This window comes from Dasypus novemcinctus, chromosome 25 (assembly GCF_030445035.2).
Source record: "Dasypus novemcinctus isolate mDasNov1 chromosome 25, mDasNov1.1.hap2, whole genome shotgun sequence".
NCBI lineage: Eukaryota > Metazoa > Chordata > Mammalia > Cingulata > Dasypodidae > Dasypus > Dasypus novemcinctus.
Window position 1 is genome coordinate 48,189,359 of NC_080697.1, and position 19,018 is coordinate 48,208,376.

At 39.4% G+C, this 19,018-nt stretch overlaps 1 protein-coding gene and 1 pseudogene across 3 annotated transcripts in view; both read left to right on the plus strand.

The window, feature by feature from the left end:
* DLGAP2 (DLG associated protein 2) overlaps positions 1 to 19,018 on the plus strand; it is a 1,108,217-nt gene that overhangs the window by 298,983 nt on the left and 790,216 nt on the right. The gene's annotated exons all lie outside the window — the stretch shown is intronic.
* LOC139437587 (reticulon-3-like) lies at positions 11,106 to 11,694 on the plus strand (annotated as a pseudogene).

A 19,018-nucleotide genomic window follows, 5' to 3' on the forward strand; every position in this document is an offset into this window, starting at 1 on the left:
ATCACTCAGGTGGGCAGGCAAGTGCTCTTCTGTAAATTACAGGGCATGGAGTTGGCACTAAAGGGGGCGGGGGGAGTCTGAGCAGTGGCTGCACAGGAGGATCCGGGCCGGCGGGGGTGGTGGGGGAGGCTGGCTCTGGCATGGTCAGGCCTGGGGACTCAGCCAGTCCCCGGAGCTCTCAGCCTGCCTTGCTTTCAAGACTACAGAGTACGTTGGTTTTCTGCTAACAGGAAACTATGAGCCATGTCAGGTACTTATCTGGCATGACAGCTTTTAATAGCATCTTTTAAACAAGGCACAAAAGAAGGACAGATGGACAGATCTCTAGGCATTGCAGGTTTCCTGCTTCTCCAGGGGGCTTGCAGGCTTTAGTTGTGAGACCGCAGCGGCGAGCGCCTGGGGACTTGACACTTAATGCAGGTAAAATCATTCAGGATGGGAGAACCCGTCCCACATGGCAGTGCAGCGCTGGATTTTCAATCTCCTGCCTGGCTGAAATTTATTCTGAAAAATGCAGCTTCTGGATAATATGTTACCAAAGAATGATGGAATGCAATATGACCAGTTTTGCTTTGTTTAATGTGATATAATTTGTTAGATACAGATTTAAAAAAGAGCACTTTCCAGAGGAAAATAGTCAATGCCATTTATTTTTCTCAACCTTGTAAATTATGCTAGTAATACTTAAATATAATACTATTTATTGAGCATTTCGTTTGGATCATCTCGTGTAATTTTCACACCACCACTTTAAGAAAAGTATATATTCTCTGTTATATAGGCAAAAAAACATGTTTGAAGAGAAATATGACAGTTGATAAATTGCAGAGCAAGAACTGAATCTAAAAACTATCATACATTTGACCAATTGCTCTATAATTTCCTTGTAGGAAATTAGGAGATTACATTTAGCCAGAGAAAAAACTTACCTATACCTTCTGCCAAGAGAGAATCACTGTTATTATTTGGATTCATATTTTGTTCATTTTTTCTTTACCTAGATTTTGTAAATAGAATATGCACACTATTTCATAACTTTTAAATTACTATATTGCAAATATCTTTCCACATTTATTTTTTTCTAGTACATTATTTATAATATGTCTACACCATAATTTAACTAATCTGTAGGAATAATGCCTTGTTTCTTATATTTTTCTACTGTAAAAAATATTGCAATGAATATCTTTGTAATTATATCTTTTTCTACATTACCAGTTTCCTTAGGATAAATTGGTAACAGAGTATTTTCTGGTTCCAAGGATAAGCACACTTCAAATATTTTTGGTACTTTTTGTATTCAAGAGGTTTGTACCAGTTTGTGTTCATCATGTTCAGTAATTCCACAGATGTTTACTGAGTGACAGCCCTGTGCCAGGAGCTGTCCTTGGTGCTACCTGAAGTTGTGAGAGCACCCGTCATTCACACTCTCCTTTGCCTTGGGCATTTTGCACTTCTTATTTAAGAGGAGTTTTAAGGGGAGCAACTCAAGGAAGTTTAATGGCTAGAAATAATCTAAAATATGTTTACTTTAGCCACTCTTTCTAGAATTTCTGTTCTTCCCCCACAAAGACACATTTAGAGGTCCTGGTAGACTCATTGGCACCACTTGGAAGCAAATTAATTTTCAGGTATCAAGACGATTAATTCCAGGTGTTCAGTTTCCCACTGCTTGTTCTATCCTTTTCCACACTTTTTTGTAGTTCTCTTTGCCATTCATTGAGCATTCCCCACCCCGCAGTCTATTTTGCTAGTTCTTCTTTTTCACATGTAGAGGAATGCAAACTCTTATGCACTACTTTAGAGTTTATATGGATACAACCATTTTTTTTAAGAACAATTTATCATCATTTAATAAAGCTGAAGATGCACATATCCTAGAACCCAACATTTGCATTCAAGGCATTTACTCTATAGCCCAGTGCTCAAAATTTTGGTCTCAGAACCACTTTACATTATTATAAAGTATCTAGAATCTTAAGTCTGCTTCTTCTTTGACCTATTTTAATATGTTTTTTTTTCAAGTATATGAAGAAAATACACTCTCACTCAGATATCTGATTGGGCCATATCAATAAACTTTTTGTTCTTCATGACATTAAAATCTATTGGTCTGTTTTTTTATTTAAAGATCTTTTTTCCACACATCATTTCGTAGCATCATGCACTGGTCACTTGAAAATGTTGGTTCATTAAATAAATTTGGAAAATATTGGTTCATTAAATTATACAGGACCTCAAAATGTTGACTTATTTATTATATAGTATCTAAAATCTCATACATTAATACCACCACAAATTTCATCAGAAAAGTATTTAAGTTTTGGAAAGCTGTCCAGCTCATTCCTGGTGGTGGATACACATTTTCCAAACTTCTAACTTTTGTTCAAAACTCCAGTTTGATCATTGGCAGCAAGTACTCTCAGTTATTTTCCTAAAAGTTATAGGCTCTTTTTATTCGTTTCTTAAGAAAATGTCTCCCAAACACCCAAGTGTGAGTAACCATAGTTTGCTTGTCAGTTGATTTTCAAATAAAAATGGAGTTCCGTTAAAAAGACATGACAAGTTCAACTCACAACTCAATTATATAGAAACCAAGTGCTTTTGTTCAAGACAGCCATTTGTCTCTTATGCAACAGAAGTGCTTTATGGGTGCTTGCTATTTCATCAGTCACTCAGAATATTAAAAAGACATGTCCTCAAGTTGAGATGTAATATGATTAATAATTGTTAATGCTTCATCAAGGATATTCTTAAGTGAAACTTTAAAATTTTTAACTGCAAAGCATGTGGTGAGAAGAGAGTTGTGTATAACTGTACCATTGGCTGCTCCTGCCTTGGTTCATGCCAAGACACCCGCAGTTTTACTCGCTATTGCTTTTTTTTTTCTGTCAGAACAGATGTCAGTAGCATCAAAAAGAAATATTGTCTTCCCATAATTATGAAAACAGTTTTGACCTCTTGCATACCTGAAAGGACGTCAGGTTCTCCCAGGAGTCGGTGGCCCACGCTTTGAGAATAGCTGCCCTACAGAAATTCTTGGACAAATGACTAAGAAAACTGTTTGAAAATGTTTGTGGAAGCAATAGCAACAGTAAAATTGGGGAACTTTTTGACAGGAGAATGGATAAATTGTGGTATACTTACATAATTGAGTCCTACACAACAGTAAAAAATGGCACTGTAGCCACACATTTCAAGGAAGAGTCTCAGAAACATCCTGATCAGAATAAAGAGCAAGTCCTCGAAGATAATATACAATGGGAATTCAAGTTAAAAAACTTGGAAAAATACAGCAGTGTATTGACTATGGTTACATATAGGATAAAACTATAATGGCAAGCAAGTGCAAAATGTGTAAGAATGGTCACTCCTTGGTGGACTGGGAAGTTGTGGCTGGGCACCTTTGAGGTATGACAGTATGCGGGGGATCACTGGACAAGTGATTCATTGTTGTTCCCTACACTGTAGACACACTTAGACATACAGATGTGATTCGGGTTTGTTATGTCTAATGTTGAATCAAATCCAGCAATGTTCAAAGTTTTTCTTCCCATGTAAAAAGGTCATTAGTGTTTCCCTAGCTTCCTTTAAGAGGATGGGGATTTTAAAAAACTACAGGTAAACACATGAAAACCTTACAGAGAACAGTCTTAATTTCGGTATAAAAACTTCCAATACCTGTTGTCCTAATTAGTTTATGTTTGTTCAATATTGATTTACGAGAAGGATCCTAAGAATTCAAATGGTTTGAAATTGATCTAATGAATCATTACCTGGCGGGTCTTTATGCCAATGAAGGTTTACATAAATATATTGGATTTGCTAACTGAAGGATTAGTAATACTTACTAGGGGTGGCTTTGAAAGAGTCATAGAAACTCCTTTCATAAACTAAACCATTTGGAACATTTGTTTTCCTTGGTCAGTGTTTCCATCTTCACCTCACCAATGTTTTACCTTTATGTAGTTAAATCTATGATGATTTTCTTTTATCTCTTCCAGTACTTTTGTAGTGCTTAGGGGGTCTTTCTGTAGGTTAAAAGTAGGTAAATAGGTATCTTTTAATCCACCTGGTATTCATTTTAGGTTGGTTTATCTCACTTCCCCTTGTTTACTCCATAGCTAACCAATTATCCTGACATCATTTGAAAAATAAATCTATTTTATATTAAGTTGTTTATCAGATCTGCTTTTGAGAGCAGCCTAATTTGTTCCATTAATTGGTTGCACTTCTTGTGGGTTTTTTTGTTGGTGGTGGGGGGCGGAAGGGATGGGGGAACTGGTATACACTGACATCTGATAGTTGTAGAGTTCTAGTCTGTTTTACTATGTGGAATAGCAGTTCTTTCCTTCATTTCCCTTTAAAACTGCCTTAGTTTGCCAGGGCTGCTATGACAATACTACGAAACTCATTGCTTAAACAGCAGGAAAGTATTGTCCTCTGGTTTTGTAGGCTGGAAGTCACTGAAGATCCTATTCACAAATGAGTCCACACCTTAACTAATAATATCTCCAAAGGTCCTATTTACAAATGAGTTCACATCCACTGGTACCTGTGGTTAGGACTTGAGCATGTATTTCGTGGGGTACATGATTCAGTCCCCAACAATCCCCTCCTATTTTGAAGCTTTTTTGCACTTATTTATTTTTCTAAATAAACTTTTGAACTATTCCTCCAACTTCCTCAAAAATGCCATTGAATTTTTTAAATGGGATTCCTCAAAAATTATGCATTAATTTGGAAAGAATGGTTTTATTCACAGTATCTTATCTTTCCATCAGCAAAGATGAAGTGCTTTGCCGTTTATTCTATTTCTATATACCGTTTGTAGTTTTCCTGAGAAAATCATAATACAGGGGTGGTCAGGCAGTATGTACTATGCACAGTGGTTAAGAGTACAAATTCTGGGCCCAGATTGCTGGGATTTGAATATTGACCTTAACCATTATAGCTATGTGACATGACCTTGGGCAGTGTACTTGGCCATCCTATTCTTCATTTTGCTCATTAGTAAAATGGGCATAATAACCCATCCTAGGGTTGTTTGAAGATTAGTATCAACTTAGATCAAATATTCAATCAGGACTGGGAATATTGCACAAAATATGTGTGAACTATTATTAACACTTAGGTAAGACTGCAAAATTTATTTATTCCCAGTTTTAATTCTCACGCTGTTGCGGATGTGGTATTTGATTCTCTTTCAGCATGCACCAAGTTTCTGAAAGACATGTAGCACACAATCCTTACTCTCCAGGAGTGCAAAACCTGGCTGATGAATCTTGGCAGGAGTTCAGGGAAGACACACCAGAAGTGTCCCAAGACAGTTCATGATTAATTGGTAAATGAATTGTGTTGACAACGATCACAATGAATGTTTAGAGGAGAGACTCAGATCATTTCAGGCTGGGGTGGTCAGGGAAAGTGAAAAAACATTATCCTGTCTGCTCTGAGGAGCAATTTGTTCTCCCACCTATTCTTAACATTGCAAGGAGCTGCAATTCATGTGGCAATCAATTCACTGAAGGACAGGAAGGGCCCTGAGCAAAGGATGCACCGGAAGACCACAATTCATAGGTGTCAGAAAGCTGTGTTCTTTAAAGTAAATATTTTAGACTCACTATTTTATTTTTCTACACACATGCACAGACATTCCATTTACAAATCTAATGTGTCCTCATAAAAAATACAAACTTTACAGGAATTGTCTAGTGACTTAGAAAAAGGAGGTCCCTTTTGATCTTTCTTCTGAGATCCATTATTCAGCTTATTTTATATTTTTCCCGATGTTTCAGTGCACGTATGTCATTGTTTAAATGTTATTTAAATGGAAATGGGCCTGTCTTTACAAGGGTGTCTGAAGCTTTTGTTTGCCATTTATTATATCTTTCCAGAAATAAATGGATAAAATGTTGAGAATTTTTTTTTTTCCTTTTTACATTTCCTATCTGAACTCTCTTGCCTCAAGAAACAACATATAAGGCAGGGCAGAAAAAAATGTTGCTTTTCAGATGCTCTGGCTAGTAATTTCAAATACTTAAGCTTCCCATGTACGAGGTCCCAGGATCAATCGGCAGTACTCCCTGAAAAATTTTTTTTCCAAGGATGAGGAATTAGACCTTTTCATTAGTAGATGGTCATAATGAAAAAATATCATTTGACTATTTCAATATTCAAGGATTTGTATGAATTTATCCCATAGAAAGAGTTCACTGCTGGATTGTCTACAATATCATGAAATGGAAACAAATTAAATGAACATCAATAGGGCCTTAATTAAATGGCAAAATATTTAGGCAGTTTTTAGAAACGAGAGCATTCAAAACATAATGATTTAGCAGGAGGCATACCTCATTTTATTGTACTTCGGTTTATTGTGTCTCACAGATATTGCATTTTATATAAATTGAAGGTTTGTGGCAATGTTGGGTCAACCAAATCGGCACCATTTTTCCTCCAGTTTGTGCTCAGTTCTGGTCTCTGTGTCACGTTTGGTAATTGCAGTATTTCAAGCCATTTCATTATTAGTGCCTATGTTATGTGATCTGTGATGAGTGATCTCTGATATCACTATTGTAATTGTTTGGGGCATCAGGACAGCAAACTTAATAAATGTTGTGTGTTCTGACTATCCCACCAAAGGGCAGTTCCTCATCTCTCTCCCCCTGAGATGCAAAAATATTGAAATTAGGCTGATTAATAACCCTTCAGTGTCCTCTAAGTGTTCCAGTGAAAGAAGGAGCCGCAGGTCTCTCACTTTAAATCAAAAGCTAGACATGATTAAGCTTAAGGAGGAAGGCATGTGGAAAGCTGAGGTAGGCTGAAAGATGGGCCTTTCATGCCAAAAGGTTAGCCAAGTTGTGAATGCAAAGGAAAAGTTCTGGAAGGAAATTAAAAGTGTTTCTCCAGTAAACACAGAATGATAAGAAAGCACACAGTCTTATCACTGGGAGGGAGAAAGTGGGAGTGGACTGGATTGAAGATCAAACCAGCCACAACATTCCCTTAAGCCAAAATCTAATCCAGAGCAAGGCCTTAAATCTCTTCAATTCTATGAAGGCTGAGAGATGTGGAAGCTGCAAGCACAAAAAAAATTGAAGCTAGAAGAGGCTGGATCATGAGCTTTAGGGGAAGAAGTTGTCTCTATAACAAAGTATATGGTGAAGCAGCAAGTGCTGATGTAAAAGCTGCAGCAAATTATCCAGATCTGTTGATAAAGATAATTGATGAAGGTGGCCACACTAAAGAATAGATTTTTTAATGGAGACAAAACAACCTTGTGTTGGAAGAAGCCATCATCTCAGACTTTCCTACACAGAGAGAAGTATATGCCTGACTTCACAGCTTCAAAAGACAGGCTGAGGGAAGCCGACTTGGCCCAGTGGATAGGGCGTCGGGTCCGTCTACCACATGGGAGGTCCACCGTTCAAACCCCGGGCCTCCTTGACCCGTGTGGAGCTGGCCCATGCGCAGTGCTGATGCGCACAAGGAGTGCCCTGCCACTCAGGGGTGTCCCCCGCATAGGGGAGCCCCACACGCAAGGAGTGCGCCCTGTAAGGAGAGCCGCCCAGCGTGAAAGAAAGTGCAGCCTACCCAGGAGTGGCGCGACACAGAGAGCTGACGCAGCAAGATGACGCAACAACAAAAAAAGAGACACAAGATTCCCATGCCACTGACAACAACAGAAGCGGGCAAAAGAACGTGCAGCAAATGGACACAGAGAACAGACAACTGGGGCAGGCGGGGGGGGAGAGGAGAAGGGGAGAGAAATTTTTAAAAAAAAGCTAAAATAGGTACCTTGCTTTTTTTCAGCCATGATGCTATTGCACACTTAATAGACTATGGTATAGTATAAACATAACTTTTATATGTACTGGCAACAACAGAAATTCATGTGACTTGCTTTATTGCAGTAGTCTAGAACTCAACCTGCAATATCTCCATTGTATATGGCCATTGATATTATTCCTTTAAACTGATTTTCTAAGTTGGCGAAAAGATTCTGAACAAAAGCCCATGGCGATACCGATCCAGTGCTGCCTCATTTCACGCAGTCTTTGAACCGATGCCTTAATCGTGCATGTATTCTGTTAGATTTGACCTGATCTATTTATCATGTGCAGGGAAAGATGTCAATGTGTGTACAAAAGCTTCCTTATAGGATCAGCAGAACTAGAGCTATACATTTTTAAGACTAAATATTTCTATCTGATGGCTTTGTAAAGTTCCCAAAGTTATAATTTTAATGACTTAAGTCTTGCAAGAAATATATTAATGCCCATGAGCTCATTTGTTGTCAGGCTTGCAACCAAGAACATACACTTGAACTCCACGCAATTTTGCCTGTAGTGTCTATAATGCAGGCTTTAGCCCTCTTTCTCCAAGATACCCCAAGTTCCCGGGGTTCTGGCCTGCCAGGAAGTGGCCTTCTTTGTTATGTGGAAGGTCCAGACTCTAAGCCCTAATAGGGGCTAGACCAGTTTCTCAGGAGGGCTTAGCCGCTGTCATTTCCATATGCAAAGGGCGGTCCTTGTGTAATAGTAGGGACTATTTTATTAAATGAGATTTACCTTTACTTTTTTTTTATATACAAGTATTTCTGTCAATTAAGACAGAATTGATATACCTTTTAACTGACATAATAATAGTATTCTTATATTCTTTATATATATATATATTTTTTAAACTTTCAAATTTTAGAAAATTTGAAAGAAGAAAATTTAACTTTTCATTTCTGGTATTGTTATGGTTATGAATTTTTGTTTATCCTGGTAGAGAGAGGACAGATTGTTACTGGAATTCTAAAAGTAACTAAATTGCCATGACATATTATGGGACTCAGCAAAGACACTTTGTGTAATATTTGATCATTGTTATGTATATGCTATTTTATAAAGATTTGATTGCTTCTAGATTAGAATCTACTTAGAGTCAATTTTAAATCTAACTGTTAATACGGTTTTTAAAGCTTAATATACGTAAAAGCACTCCTTTGAATTCCAATTATTATAATCATCATATTTATGTTCCTCTGATGATCCATTATTTTATACCTTGTTTTATGATTTCTCATAGGCTGTTTTTACTGAATTCTGAGAGATTAGTTTGAACAAGATGCCAGTGAAAGGGTAACTTATTTCAGCTTACGAAAGTATAAAGAAAGGGTGGAGATAGATCAAGAAGAAAGGAAAAGAACTTCATCATGTGCACACTGGAGGGCAGAACACATTAAGTAAAACTCAATTGCCCTGATCATTTCCACAGCCTTCCTAATTAATTCTTGTCCTGCCTGATCTGGGTCAGGCAGTGAGCTTTTAGAAGTCATGGTCCCGCGAGCCTGCTGTGTCCCTGGTACAGTTTGACAGCCATCTCCCTAAGTGTCAGAATTCAGTGCTCACGGATTCCTTGGGAGGTCCCTGCCAGGGCCTCTTCCACTGAGGCTCTGAGATTCCCTTTTCTGTGTCTTTCAGAAGACTGGTTTCTGCAGAGTCCTTCACACTGGTGAGGGGAAAGCGGACACTGAATGACCCTGGTTCCTTATTACGGTTAATGAGGATACTGGAACAGAAGAGAATAGAATCCTCTTTTGAGCCATAGCACATCATAATTTCATAAGGAAATGGCCAGTGATTGCCCTGAGTGTGAATTATTATGGACATGGAGGGAAATCTCAATCCTTTCATGCCATTAACTGACAAGAATTTTTAAACCATAAAACCAAATCTTAAGAATCAATTTCTTGGCGGCGGACTTGGCCTAGTGGTTAGGGCGTCCGTCTACCACATGGGAGGTCCGCGGTTCAAACCCCGGGCCTCCTTGTCCCGTGTGGAGCTGGCCCATGTGCAGTGCTGATGCGCGCAAGGAGCGCCCTGCCGTGCAAGGGTGTCCCCTGCATAGGGGAGCCCCACTCGCAAGGAGTGCGCCCTGTAAGGAGAGCCGCCCAGCGTGAAAGAAAGTGCAGCCTGCCCAGGAATTGTGCCGCACACACGGAGAGCTGACACAACAAGATGACGCAACACAAAGAAACACAGATTCCTGTGCTGCTGACAACAGAAGCGGACAAAGAAGACCCAGCAAATGGACACAGACGACAGACAACCGCAGTGGGGAGGAAGGGGAGAGAAATAAATAAATAAATTAAAAAAAAAAAAAGAATCAATTTCTTGACAATTTTTATGCCATTCTTTGTAAATGTGCTTCTCTCCACAGTTATACAACTGCTGCAATAAACTCACATCAAAAAACACTTCACCTGCCCATTGTGGTGTAAGGGAGGTTGATATCTTTTTGATTAAACAGCACTTCTCATATCAAGAGCTTGGTGAACAGGAAGCTCTCAAATATACCATATTATTTCTAGCATCCTTTCCTTTATCAGGCTTTTGGTCTCATAAAAAACAAAACACCTTGAGAGTTTTCTTTTCCTGAATACAGGGAGGGTTTGATCCTAGGGAAGAAAGTATCAGCAATTTCAGAGAAGCTTGGTCACTTGGTTCAGATAGGAACGGAATTGCTGGAGGAGTGATTGTAGTGTGGCTGCTTTACAATCCAGAGTGACAATGGCATATTTAAAAATCAGTATTTGAGAAGGTAATATAATTATAAGGGAAATTAATTCCTTCAGAAGTTGGGAACATTTGTAGGTTAGAAAACAAGTCAACAGCTGTCGAGAGAGTGTTCTGTGATCTTGGGTGTCTTGGGCAGAATACTCAGAAGAGTAAGACCCACTTTGAATTATCAGTCATCTCTTTTTACTTTTAGGATAGCTCTTATGGGTATTTGAACATACACAAAGTATTCCTGTACTTAGATGACAATGTTGTTTAAAGCTGAACAATGTAATTAACCTGAGTCGGAGCTGTCCTTGGAGCTGGACTGCTGGATTGTTTTGTTTCCCCTCGCCCTCCAGCCCACCTCTCTCCACCCCGCTCCTGTCCTTGCTCACACAGCCGCTGGCCCTCGGCGGCCACTCAGTCCCCGTCCATCCCCTGGTCGTCCTCCGGGCTGAGTCCTTGGTTTTCAGAGGCAGCCGCGGGAGCCCGAGAGCCTGCTGGCCCTGCTCGTCCTGGGCGGAGTACGGGGTGATTTCCTGGTGGGATGGGATGGCGGCTGGCTTTGTCTTTGGCATCATGCTGCTTGCGCTGCCCTCCCTGGCGGCTTTCAGTGTGGTCACTGGGGTTTCTTGCCTCACCCTGGCTCTTCTCTCCATCACGACCGGCCTCAGGGCCTACACGTCTGTCATCTAAGCTGGACAGAAGTCAGACGGAGGCCATCCACTCAAAGCCTGTCCTCGGAAGCTTTCCGTAATGACAGGAATGCTGGTGAGATGGGCGTCAGCAGGGCCCTGGAGCTCATTAGAAGGCCTGGGCGACTCCTAGCAGCTCGCTGGCTTCCTGTGGCTGATGACCTAAGCTGGTGCAGGGTTCAACAGACTCAACCTTCAGATTCCTGCCAAACTGCTCGTTTTCAGTGTTCCGGTCATCTTCGAGAAGTACAAGGCCCAGACTGACCACCATGTGGGCATCGCCTGGGAGCAGACCAAGTCGGTTGTTGAAAAGATCCAAGCAAAACTCCCTGGAATGGCAAAGCAAAACAAAACAAAAACAAGACAGAATAAGCCTATGGAAATGAGAACTGGTGGCACAGTCACTAAAACACCATTTAATAGTTATAACACCATTATTCTCCTAGGAAGGAGCACGCTCCTTGGCGCTTCAGCCTGCATTTCAAGCTTTTTGTTTTTAACTTGGTGTTTTCTCCACTCCTTTCCTGTTATCCTCAGTATCAAGCTAAGAATTGTTGGACAGCAAAAGACCCAAAAGAATAAAGAATCAAATTAATGGAGTGGACCAGTACCCGCCATGGTGAAGCTTTTGCCTGTAGGTGGAAGATAAAGTGTTGAGTGAAGGTAAAGGGGAAGATAAAAGATAAAACCCATCTCTTCAGTTCTTCTCTCCAGTTTCCAAGTATTTGTCGTACATCAGAGTTTTACGCTTCTTTTTTTAAGTTAAGAAATAACGATTAACTTATGAAGAAATTATTTGAGGACAGGAGTGGGATTCCCTCCAATGGTTTTTTGAGCGTCCTAATCTCGTCTTCCTGCTCCACAGTGTGAGCAGCTATACCTACTATTCCTCTTCTTCTCTTTGTTATACAACTTTAAAATCAAATAAGCACTATAGGCAATACTGATAATTCCTGATTCTCAGAGGGCCGTATGATTAAGGTTGGGAGCAGAAAATGGGACTGGAAAGGACCCTGCTGTGGCCACTCCTCCCACTTAGCCCTAGGAAATAAAAAGCACCACCATTTGGGACGGTGGCGCATGCTTCGTTTCTTTCGGACACTATTTCTGAGCTTCAGTTTGAAAACTCACTCCTGAGATGTGCTTTCTTCCCTCTTCCTAGCCACCTCACCTCATTTAGTAAATATGGTTGTACTTTTCTTATTATGAAACTGATGTCTGTAACTGCTGCACACTGCTGTCAACTTGTTATAGGAGAAAGTAACCTGCACGTGGGCTTCTTGGCCACTGAGTTACTGTAATCCTAGCTCAGTCCATGCGGGGAGAAACATTCTTAAGAGGTGAATGACAGAAGCACAGAAAAGCTTTTTTAAAAAATCTTTCCCCTACAACTGCCTTCTTCACATGCTGCATCTTTAATCTGTGCCCATCCTTTTACCCTAAGGACCAAAACCAAGCTTGCTTGAGAGGAGATTGTGTGTGGTTAACAGACCACAAATTAGTGTAGGAATGTGCATTTTGTGGTTCTTGTGGAGTTTTAACTGCTTTGAGCCCAGCTTATGGTTGGGTGCTATGTTCTCAGGGTTCTTTTCATTTTCAGACAGATAAAATGCCCTGGCTCCTTTGCCAGGGCCCTGGTGCCCCCTTTCGAGAGCTTCCCAAGAAGTCATGGTAAGGTGACCAGGCAGGGCCAGATCGTGTTGACAGCAGAACAGCTCATGCACGTCAGGTGGAGGGCGACTGGGAGTCTTTGATTCTTGGTGCCCACTGACAGAGTCTTCCTCCCCTTCCACAGGAACATCCAGTCAACTGGGAAGAAAGGTAATCCCTGAATTCCTTCAGGTCCTAACTGGAAGTCAGAATCCAGGGGGAACATTCATTTCTGACTTCAGCGTTTGGGCTACAATATTTGCCGGTGCCAAGGCACTGCAATTCTGTGGAAATAAATTTTCTTTCCAGTTTTTTTTTTTTTTTTTTTTTTGGGCAAATTACTCAGGGATTTAAATAGGTAAAGGGTACCTTTGCCTTATACCATTCTTTAAGTCCCCTTTTGGGTTTTTTATGATTTCATGTCATAATAGGAAATACATTCTCCTTCGTCCTTTGCCCTCCCGAGAAGTCTGCATACTGAACTGATCATCTTTTTGGGCTTCCCCTCCAGTGGACTTCTTGCTGTACTGGAAACCTCCACATGTAGCTCGTTTGTTTTGCTACTGCTGTGTTTAGATAACTGGACAGATAATTGTGCCATGCAGGATTTTTTTAAAAATGGGTAGATAAAAAATTACTAATGAAACTGTGTGCGTATATGCGTGTACAACATAAAATACAGTAGCTCCTAAGGAGCTTAAATCTTGATTCCAATAAACTACAAATTGATGTGGTATTAATAAAAAAAATGATAAAATATATAATTAACCTTAAATATAATAAGTAAGGCACAGCTATATTATATTAATAGTATAATCTTTTTTTTTTTTTTGAGATACTGGGGGCCAGGGATTGAACCTGGGACCTCGTATGTGGGAAGCTGACACTCAAACACAGCAAAATTGACTCCCCTGGGTTGGTTTTTGTTTGTTTGTTTTTTACTGTTTTCAGGACACACCGGAAACCGAACCTGGGACCTTCCATGTGGGAAGCAGATGCTCAACTGCTTGAGCTGCATCCACTCCCCAATTTTATAATCTTAGTAGAAGCTTTACAAAAAGAAAATTTAGATAGTAAGAACTATAGTTGATGACCCACAACCTTATCTTTCCCTCATTCTCTATGAATTTTAATTTATTTAAAATTGTATATGTAACTGAAGCTTTTTCATTCATTAATTAAATCTGATATTACTTCAAGATCTTAGTATCATTTAAAGATTTGGGGAATTATATTAAATGTTTCTAAGGAAAGCAACATAATCACCATTGATGTGAATAATTTGTCAGAGAGGAAATGCTTAAAATTTTTGTATAGTCAATGCAAGTGTAAAACTATGTTCAGGGAAGCAGACTTGGCCCAGTGGTTAGGGCATCCATCTACCACATGGGAGGTCTGTGGTTCAAACCCTGGGCTTCCTTGACCTGTGTGGAGCTGGCCCACGTGCAGTGCTGATGTGTGCAAGGAGTGCTGTGCCATGCAGGGGTGTCCCCCATGTAGGGGAGCCCCACGCTCAAGGAGTGTGCCCTGTAAGGAGAGCTGCCCAGCGCGAAAGAAAGTGCAGCCTGCCCGGGAATGGCGCCGCACACACGGAGAGCTGACACAACCAGATGACGCAACAAAAAGAGAAACAGATTCCCATGCTGCTGACAACAACAGAAGCGGACAAAGAAGAACACGCAGCAAATGGACGCAGAGAACAGACAACTGGGGCGGTGGTGGTGGGGGGGGGAAGGGGAGAGAAATAAAAATTAAAAAAAAATTTTTTTTTAATTAAAAAAACTATGTTCAAATAGTTTGCAGCATTATTCAAAGTTCACACGAACCAAGTATTTTTTCCCTAAAGATCACTTATCAAGATTCAATTTAGTTGACCACAAATGTTTATATTTTCATAACTTCAAACATTATTTGCATATAATGATAACTTTAAAGCCATTTAGATAAATTTAGGAAGTTCAAATTGATTATGTAAACTTTCTATGAATTTGTTTGAGGAAACAAACTCAAACCTTGGTTGAATAAAATGTGTATTTTTATTATGTTCCACATTTTAATAAATTCAGGGAAAGCCCCTTAGATGTTTTTAAACTAAAAAATGTCAAGTCAGTATGATGTGAAATAAAGGATTCAACTTTATTTGGAATAGTATGTAAACTTGGATGTAGATGTAGTTCTCTGTTTTAAACCAACAATGAAAACTGATACCCAGAAATTTGCAATAGTACATTTTTTTTTAAAGTTGTGCATTACCAAAACAATTGTGCATGCCGTATAGGATGCCCGCATGCTTTCTCACCATTAACACCTTATACTCTTGCGACACATTTGTTGCAAATGATGAAAGAACATCATTATATTACTGCTATCATAGTGCATAGCTTATATTTGATATATTTTTCCCACATACCATCCTTTTAGTACCATCATGTATTAATAGTGTATATTGGTTAGAGTTCACAAGAGAACGTTCTTATAAATGTACTGATTACCGTCATCCATCATTTACCATGGGGTTTGCTGTGTTATATGGTCTTACGACAGTTTGAATTTGGTGAATCCCAAAAAGAGAAAGATTGCGTTTTTGAACTAATCCATTCCTGTGGCTGTGAGAGCGTTTTGATTGGAAACGTCAGTGAGGCATGACTCAAGTTGAGACTCTGTCCTCTTGCTTGATATAAATGGAAACACAGAGAGAGACACAGGAAAAGGAAGCGGCAATATTATATGTGATCCTGCCATGTGAGAGAAAGGACGCCAGGTTTGTGGACAGCTGAGCTCAAGGAGAGAAGCCCCAAGAGGCTGGAAGAACTGTGGCTCAGGGAGAGATGAGCCATATGCCTGGTAGATGGCAGCTGAACTTGGGAAGACAGCGGAGGAGCCACAACTGAGAGAGGAGGCCCTCTAAGAAACCAGCCCTATGCCTGATTGCCCTCAGCTGAGCTCTGAGATGGCAGATTCTGGAGGGGAAGGTGGACACCTGGGCTGAGATGGCCGCCATCTTGCTTCACCATGTGGCAGCTGATGTTGGTGAGAAGATATCTCTGCTGATGCCTTAATTTGAACATATCAGGGCCGGGAACTGTAAGCTTTTACCCCAAATAAATCCCTATTATAAAAGCCAACTCATTTCTGGTATTTTGCATCAGCAGCCCTATGGCAAAGTAAAACACTGTACTCTGCTTTGTAGAGTCCATCCAAAATGTACCCTCAGTCACTCTTTCATCACAGGGTTGTGCTGCCATCAGTTCAGTCCATTCCAGAACATTTGCGTATCACTCCAAGAGGGAAAGTCCCATATTCTCTTATATCCACCCATTATTGACCCTTAGCTTTGACATAGTACCTTTTTTGCCATTGCGCAACTGTACTTTTTAAAAATATATGTATTTTTAATTTATTTTTAAAAGATAGGTAACATAAAGTGCTACATAAAAAAATAAGGAATTCCCATATGCCCCACTCCTCACAACTCCCACTTTTCCCTACATTAACAAGTTCTTTCATTAGTTGATAGTGATTTTATGAACATTGACCATGGATATATATTAGCGTTCAGGTTTTTTGGAAACTGTTAATATTGTTTTCTCCTTGGCATTTATTTGATTCAATGTGTCTTGCTTCAAATTATAGATCCCTTTTAGGGAACATAGCCTTTTCCAATTGAATAACTCAGAATCACATCCATTGAAGCAGGAATGGGATGTGATGAAGCCTCTTTGTCTTTTATTATTATTGTTGTTTTTTTTGAAGACACAAAGATCACAAAAAAATTACATTAAAAAGTATAAGAGGTTCCGGTATACCCCACCCCCCACCCCCACACTCCTCCCACATCAACAACTTCTTTCATCCACGTGGCACATTCATTGCATTTCTAGCCATCTTTCAACATACGTTCCAATGGAATCATACTACAGTAAAGTTTTGTGACTTCCTCTTTCAATTTCTCTTATGCCTTGGAGATCTTTTCATATGAGTATCCAGAATTCTCTTAGCATAGTTGCATCATAATGCAAAGTTTTATTCAAGCTCGTTATAAATCAAGTATAGTAATTTCTAATACAATTGGCCGTATCACAAAGTTCAGGTGTTTATTCGAAATGTAAACTGTAGTCTTGGAAAAATATTTCTGCATGTTTATTCAGTGACAGGCACTGCTCCAGTCACAGGAAATATGTGAGTGAAAAAGACAAACACCCTGTCCTTGAGGAGCTCGGTCTTGTGATGTTGTGTACTAAGCCTCCAATCTTTTTTCAACAACCTGACATTCTCCTCTCTTGCCTTGTCTTTCCCCTGACCTGGGGTCCCAAGCCTTTTTTTTTCCTGTTGCTTCAATTGGTACCCATTTCCAGTCTTGATCCATCACAGTCAGCACCCCCTCCTGCTGACTGTTCCTATGGCTCAGTTCCAGCCCGTGAGCCAGGAGGTCAGAGGCCCTTCCTGGTGTGGCCAGACCTCAGGCCCTGGGATCCCCATTCACGGGTGAGCCCCGTCTCTGCAATGTAGAAGAGCCTTTGGGCCTTCTTTCCACTCTTAGTTGAACCTGACCTTCAAGACTGAAGTTTCCTCTACCACAGAAGTCTTCTGAATTTAGAGAGGTAAAGACACCGAAAAGCATTGTCTGATAGTTTTCACATCAGCCAATTGTTTTTATTGCCACAAGCTTTAATCTTACCTCTAGACAGGACCATCTCTATAACATCAGGAAAAGGAAATTGTTTTTAAACTTTAACGGCGCACCTCACATGATCTCCGCATCACTAGGCCTAGAATTTCCATCCTTTTGTCAGTATCGGACATGGGGGAGAGAACACTTATTTATTTTCACCTCAAACACATTACAAGAGATAAGAGGACAAGAAGTAATTCTTAAAGAATGATCACTACTTTACTCATCAATCATCTTGACATTTTCACAGAGAAACTAATTTTGTTACAAACTTAAAACAGAGTTGGTGCATCAGTCTTGCTTCTTTGTTCACAACAAGTTCTTTGTAAATATTAATTTATAGTAACAAATGTATTTTTTTCTAAATGACATTAGTTGTGGGATTTGATAGGAAATTGAGTTTTGCATAATGATCAGGCTTTCGTTTCAGAGAAAGTATATTAACAGGGAGGGAATTTACTATTTATCAAAAATTGGGGCATGGATAAAGTTCATGATCATGAATATAACTTTAAACATTTGATGAGAAGGAGAAAACAGATTATTTCTGAGAAATCTTGATTAGAGTTAATTTTTAAAATAATTAAAGTACTGAGGAAGCTTGCATTTTAAACTAACTTCTGAGGTAAATTTTCAGGGAAAGCCAACACTTTTGCCATTGTATCACAAATTCCAAATATATATGTTTGTATGGAGGATGCTCTTACATCTGTTTTTAAAGTTAAGTATTTTTAATTGTATAATTCTTTTAATTACAAAATAAATACATGCTCATTGCAGACAATTCAGAAAAGTATATGGAAGAAAATGAAGATCATTTGTAATATCATCTACCAGAGATGATAATGATTAATGATTTCAATGTAAAATCTTCTCAACTTTTAAAAATGAAAATGGATGAATAAATATTTTTGGTAACAATGAATTCATACTACGTTATTTTGTAACATTTTTTCACTAATATATTATGTATACATTTTATTCCTCCTATATTTTTGCTGCCAGTGGTAGAGTTCTTTTTAGATATGATTTTATTCAAATAACATAGAAGCAAATAAATTAAGAGGGAAAGTCTACCTCTTCTCCAGTTTCCTCCTGTAGAAATATTAATATATGGTGTATATTCTTTCAGCCATTTTAGTTTGCCAAAGGGCTGCTGATGTAATGTATAGAAATGTGCTGACTTTTATAATGAGGATTTATTTGAGGTAAGAGCTTACAGTTCCAAGACCATGAAAAGTTCAACTCAGAGCACAATAAGAAGTGCTTTCTCACCATAGTCAGCTGCCCCGTGTGAAACAAGATGGCCACCAATCTCTGCCTAGTCTTTGCCTTCCCCTCCAGGTTTCCTCTCTCAGGCTCTGTTGCTCCGCTTTCTTCCTGATTTCAGCTGCAAGCTGCCATGGGCTTGTCTCTTTCCAGGCCTACAATATCATTCTTCATTGTTT